The sequence below is a fragment of the Orycteropus afer genome, unplaced genomic scaffold, assembly GCF_000298275.1.
Source record: "Orycteropus afer afer isolate SDZICR_OR568_19922 unplaced genomic scaffold, OryAfe1.0 scaffold00147, whole genome shotgun sequence".
Classification (NCBI taxonomy): Eukaryota; Metazoa; Chordata; class Mammalia; order Tubulidentata; family Orycteropodidae; genus Orycteropus; species Orycteropus afer.
In genome coordinates, this window is record NW_006921734.1 from 650,960 (window position 1) to 658,067 (window position 7,108).

The window sequence follows — 7,108 nt, forward strand, 5'->3', positions numbered from 1 at the left end:
AGGCCAGAGGAATGGGCACTGACAGCAGCTGTGGCCGAGAGGCAGTGTGAGCAGCGGAGCCAGACAAACACGTGAGGAGGGAGCTGAGAGACCCCAGCCCCCCACTCCCTGTTCTGATGCCCGAGCAGCAGGAGTAGCTTGGGCCCTGCAGCCCCAGCCTCCACCTGCTCACCAGCAAAGCCTGAGAGCCAGCACCTCGAGCCTTCTCCTCTGCCTCACCTACCTGTGCCCCACCTGTGGTCCAATGCTCTAAGAGTCTGGGTTTAGGTTCTTTAAAACCATTAGAGAGAAATAATAAACAAAAGGAGAGCTGCTTTTCCCTAAAAACAAACAAACCAAAAAACCTGGAAAAAAGGAGCCTGGATGGCACAATAGGTAAGTGGCTGCTATCTGAAAAGTCAGTGGTTTGAACTCACCAGTTGCTCCATGGGAGACAGTTGTGGCAGTATGCTTCTGTAAAGATGTACAGCTTTGGAAGCCCTTCTGGGCAGTTCTACTATGTCCTGTTATAGGGTCACTATGAGTTGGAATGGACTAGATGGCAGTGGGTTTGGTTGTTGGCTTGTTTATGAGACCACAGACATATATGCAGTGGGACATTGTATGAATAGATGTTAAAAAAAAAAAAAAGAAACTCATTGCCGTTGAGTCGTTTCTGACTCATAGCAACCTCTCCTTGGATTTCCAAGATGTTAAGTATACCTATAGTTACAAAGTGATTCTAAAGTTTATTTGAAAAGGTAAAAGGTCTAGATTATCCATTATAATACTGAATAAAGAATATTCAACAAAGAATATTATAAAAACAAACAATATAAAGAATAACAACAAAGTTGGAGAACTCACATTATTTCCAATAAGATACTTACTAACATGCTAAAGTAATCAAGACAGGATGATATCGATGAAATAATAGACATATAGATCAATGGGACAGAATAGAAACCCTAGGACATATACCCACACAAATATAGTCAACTGATCATTGACAAAGGAGCAAGATCAATTTAATGAATAAATGATGTTGTTATAGTTGTTAGGTGCCAACAAGTCTGCTCCAACTGATAGTGACCCTATATACAACAGAAAGACACACTCCCCGGTCCTACATCATCCTCACATACCTTTCACTGACCCTCAATTTTACCAAGCATGATACCCTTCTCCAGGAACTCGTCCTTTCTGACAACATGACCAAAGTAGATGAGACAAAGTCTAGCTATTCTCGTTTCTAAGGAGCATTCTGGCTGCACTTCTTCCAGGACAGATTTCTTCGTTCTCACTGTCCATGGTATTTTCAGTATTATTCACTAACACCATAATTCAAAGGCATCAACTCTTCTGTCTTCCTTACTCATTGTCCAGCTTTCACATACATATGTAGTGACTGAAAATACCATGATTGGGTCAGGCACACCTTAGTCTTCAAAGTGACATTTTTGCTCTTCCACACTTTAAAGAGGTCTTTTGCAGCAGATCTGTCCAGCACAATATGATGTCTTATTTCTGGCCTGCTGCTTTATTGGTGTTAATTGTGGATCCAAGTAAAATGAAATTTCTGACAACTTCAATCCTTCAATCTTTTCTCCATTTATCGTGATGTTGCTTATTGGTCCAGTTGTGAGGATTTTTGTTTTCTTTATGTTGAGGTGTAATCCATACTGAAGACTGTAGGCTTTAATATTCATTAGTAAGTGCTTCAAGTCCTCTTCACTTTCAGCAAACAAGGTTATGTCATATTGCAGGCTGTTAATGAGTCTTCCTCCAATCCTAATGCCATGTTCTTCCTCACATAGTCCAGATTCTTGGATTATTTGCTCAGCATACAGACTGAATAAGTATGGTGAAAGGATACAACCCTGATGCACACTCTTCCTGATTTTAAACCCGCAGTGTTGCCTTGTTCTTGTACAAGTTCTTTGTACAGGTTCCTCATGAACACAATTAAGTGTTCTGGAATACCCATTCTTCTCAATGTTATCCGTAACTTTCTATGATCCACACAGTCAAATGCCTTTGCATAGTCAATAAAACATCTTTCGGGTACTCTTTGCTTTCAGCCGAGATCCATCTGACATCAGCAATGATATCTCTCATTCCATATCCTCTTCTGAATCTGGCTTGAATTTGTGGAAGTTCTCTATCAATATACTGCTGCAACCATTTTTGAATTATCTTCAGCAAAATTTTACTTGCATGTGATATAAATGATATGGTTCAATACTTTCCACATTCTGTTGGATCACCTTTCTTTGGAATGGGCACAAATATGGATTTCTTCTGGTTGGTTGGCCAGGTAGCTGTCTTCCAAATTTCTTGGCATAAATAAATGAGTCCTTCCAGTGCTGTATCCATTTGTTGAGACATCTCAATGGATATTCTGTCAATTCCTGGAGGCTCCCCCCCCCCATTCCTTTAGTGTAGCTTGAAGTTCTTTCCTCAATACCATTGATTCTTGATCATATGCCACCTCTTGAAATGGGTGAACATTTACGAATTCTTTTTTGTACAGTTACCCTGTGTATTCCTTCCATCTTCTTTTGATGCTTCCTGCATCATTCAATATTTTGTCCATAGAATCCTTCAACACTGCAAATCCAGTCTTGAATTTTTTCTTCATTTCTTTTAGCTTGAGAAATACTGAGTATATTCTTCTCTTTAGCTTTTCTAACTCCAAGTCTTTGCATATTTTATTATAATACTTTACTTTGTCTTAAGCTTCCCTTTGAAATTTTCTGTTCAGCTCTTTTATTTCATAATTTCTTCCATTCACTTTAGCTGCTCTCTATTAAAGAGCAAGTTTCAGAGTCTCTTTTGACATGCATTTTGGTCTTTTCTTCCTTTTCTGTCCTTTCAATGACCTTTTGCTTTTTTCATGCATGGTATTCTTGATGTCATGCCATAACTTATCTGGTCATCAGTTATTGGTGTTCAGTGCATCCAATCTATTCTTCAGATGGTCTCTAAATGCAGGTGGGATATAATCAAGGTCGTATTTTTGCTCTTGTGTACTTGTTTTAATTTTCTTCAGCTTTTGAACTTGCATGGGAGCAATGGATGGTCTGTTCCATAGTCAGCTCCTCGCCTTGTTTTGGGTAAAGATACTAAGCTTTTCCATCAACTCTCTCCATAGATGTACTTGATTTGATTTCTGTGCATTCCATCTGGTGAGGTCCACATGGTATATTGGTACATATGGTATATATTTGCCATGTATGGTGTTGAAGAAAGGTATTTGCAGTAAATAAGTCATTGGTCTTGCAAAATTCTATTATGCAGTCTGTGGCATAATTTTTATCACAAAGGCTGTATTTCTCAGCTACTGATACTTTTTCATTTCCTACTTTTGCATTCCAATCACCAGTAATAATCAATACATCTTGATTGCATATTTGATCAATTTCAGACTGCATAAGTAGGTAAAAGTCTTGTTTCTTCATTTTCGGCTTTAGTGATTCATGAGTAAATTTGAATAATAGTAGTATTAACTGGTCTTTCTGGTAGGCATATGGATATTCTTCTATCACTGGCAGCATTGTACTTCAGGGTAGTTCTTCAAATGTTCATTATGATTACTGTGATGCCATTCCTCTTCAATTTGTCTTTCCTGGCACAGGAGACCACATGGTTGTCCAATTCAAAATGGCCAATAGTAGTCCATTTCAGTTCACTGGTGCCTAGGATATTGATCTTAATGTGTTCCATTTTATTTTTGATAACTTCCAATTTTCCTAGATTCATACTTCATACTTTGTTCCCTTTATTAATGGATGTTTGCATCTGTTTCTTCTCTTTTTGAAGGTTTCTAAAGCTTCACTTCATCCATGTCATTAAAGTCGTGTCTACTTTGAAGAGGCAACTCTTCCCCAGTCGTATTTTGAGTGTTTTTCAACCTAAGGCCTCTTCCAGCACTCTATCAGACAATATTTCACTGCTATTCATAAATGTTTCAGTATTAAAGCACAGTGTCTCTGGTATTCATAAGGTTTTATCTGGCCAATTTTTTCAGAAGTGGATGGCCCCATCCTTCTTCCCAGTGTGTTAGTCTGGACATTTTGCTGCAACTTGTCCACTATGGATGACCCTGTGTGTATCTGAGATACCGGTGGTGTAGTTTCCAGTATTAGAGCAACATACAAGCCACCACAGTACAACAAACTGACAGATGAGTGGTGTACAGTATAGGTTTTTAACTGGAAAGTGACTGCAAAACCAGGGACATCTTTTCTCATGCCCTGTGCATCTAGGTGCAGTTGTGTGACTAGCTCTTGGCAATGCTGCACTATTATAAGTCATGTGTTCCATGTTTGGTCAAGGTTTTTAAGTTGGGTCTACCTCTCTAGGGAGCTCTGGTGGCATAGTGCCTAAGGCATTTGACTGCTAACGAGAAGGCTGGTGGTTCAAACCCACCAGTCGCTCCTTGGAAGGAGGACTGGGCAATCAACTTCCATAGCGATACCACCTCAGAAACCCAAGGAGGGGTCGCTATGAGTCAAATCAACTCAATGCGAGTGAGTTTGGTTTGGTGCCTCTGTAATGCTTTTTCTCTTTCCACTGTCTAGATGCCAACAAAGATGCCCTAGGTTATATCTGAGACATGAGATGAAAGAAGCCTGAGTTCTTGAATTACTCCATGAAGCAGGTGTTACCCACTACTGTTGTTGTTGTTATGTGCCGTCGAGTTGGCCCCGACTCATAGCGACCCCTCCTTGGGTTTCCGAGGCAGTATCACTACGGAAGTAGGATTGCCCAACCTTCCTTCTGAGGAGTGGCTGGTGGGTTTGAACCGCCAGCCGTCTGGTTAGCAGGCAAGTGTCTTAGCCACTATGCACCCACTACTAGGAATACCTATAATGAGCTGTTAATAAGAATAAATTTCTATTGTAATTGAACCATTATACCATTTTGGTGAGTATTTGTTAATGGCAGCTTAAGTCTAACCTAACAAATATCAGACACTTTTTCACATAGTTTATATATTAAAAAATTTCTCATTCATGAAAGACCTGAATTTAAAAATAAACTCAAAGAGACAATTAACTAAGGAAATACATAGAGCAAGCAAGTATGCAGAAAGATACTTAACCTCAAGAGTAATCAGGAAAGTACAAATTGAAGTAACAGTGATACAGCATCTTAATTTGACCCATATGTTTAGTGAAAATGTAAAAGACTGATAATATACAATATCAGCAGAGGGCTGGGGAAATAGCTCCTATCATACACTGTTCATGATAGTATAAATTGGTAGAGTCACTTTGGAAAGAAATTGGGCAGCATCTATAGGAATTGAAAAAATGGATTCCCATGGGTACAATAACTTTCTCAGTCTACATTTTAAAAATACTTTCATAATATGAGTAAAAACTTCACCAAGTCTTAGTTCTCTACTGTTGCTGTAACAAAAATACTACAAGCAGATAGCTTTAACAAATGGGAATTTATTCTCTGACAGTTTAGGAGGCTAGAAGTCTGAATTCAGAGTGCCAGCTCCAGGGGCTGTGGAGGGCTGTCAACCTTGGGATTAGCTCTGCCTCTTGTTCCAGGCCCACTGAAGCTGGAGGCTTCTCATAACTCATGTAGCTGCTGGCTGCTGAGCCTTATGAACCCAAATTTGGCATGTAAAATGACACAATCCCAAGATCAGAGCAGGCAACATGGCAGGCCACTGGTTCAAGTCCAGGAACTGGAGATGAAGATTCAGCCAAATGCAGGATCCAAAATGTGCCAAAAAGCACATTTTCTCAAGCTTCTCTATATACACTGGAAGCAGGCCACATCCTGGAGTTCTCCTTCAAATGATTAACTGCTCACAGCAGATTCTACCATGGTGATTACACAACATCCAATCTTATCACAGGGAATAACTACAACCAGTGGCCTCATTACTCAAAATCATGGCCCACCCAAGTTGATCCATAACCATAACCAACCCTACAGGTTCTTTATCACCCTACCCCTTGCTTTATTAAATCATAAGATTGGATTTCTACTAGATGTGGCCATATGCAAACAGCCAGAACAACTTGCTTTTTGCTTCTCCCCACCCCATATCATCTTGTCTAGTTTTTTCCTGGCCCAACTCCAACATTTTTGTTGGTAATTTTATTACATCTACAAATTAATTCATGGAGAATTGATTTATGATAGAGTCTTTTTCTTCAATCACATAACTCTCCATTTGTTCTTGTCTTTGTTTTTAGCTTAAACAGGATTTTAAAGTTTTCTTCATATAAATTTATTTATGCTTCTGCAATAATCACCATTTATTTTTATTTGCTCCATAACTGATGCAGTGGGGAGACAGAGTTTTTTTTTCTGAATCCCAAGAGAATCTGAAAAGACTGATTTAACACTGATTGAATGATTGGGCAGTATACAACATGATTTAATGCTGATTGAATGAATTATGGCATCAGTATGTCACAGCCAGTGTGTTAAATATTACAAGGTCAATTAGTAAATTAAAATTCAATCTTCTATAGCAAAAATACAATGAGTAAATTCTATTCTGTATATCAAATAAGTAAACACCACATGCTCAAGGTTAAGCTTTTCATAGAATGGTAAAGTAAAACTCTTGGGAAAGCGTCTAACCAGAAGGCTAGCAGTTCAAACCCACCAGCCACTCCTCAGAAGGGAGGTTGGGGAATCAACTTCCATAGTGATATCGCCTTAGAAACCCAAGGAGGAGTTGCTATGAGTTGCATCCGACTAGATGGCAGTGAGTTTATCTTTTTTTGGAAAGATGCAGGAGTCTGGAGAATATAAATTAGATACCTTTAAGACACTAAAAAATAATTAGCATAAGCTGGGTTGAGGTGAATATGACTACAAATATGTTGTTATGTTGTTAAGTGCCGTCGAGTCGTTTCCAACTCATAGCAACCCCATGCACAGCAGAACGAAACACTGCCCGATCCCGCGCCAGTCCCACAATCCTTGCTATACTTGAGCCCATCATCACAGCCACCGTGTCAATCGATCTCATTGAAGGCCTCCCTCTCTTTCGTCGACCCTCCATCCTACCAAGCATGACATCCTTCTCCAGGGAATGGTCCCTTCTGACAACATGACCAAAATAGGTGAGATGAAGTCTGGCCATTCT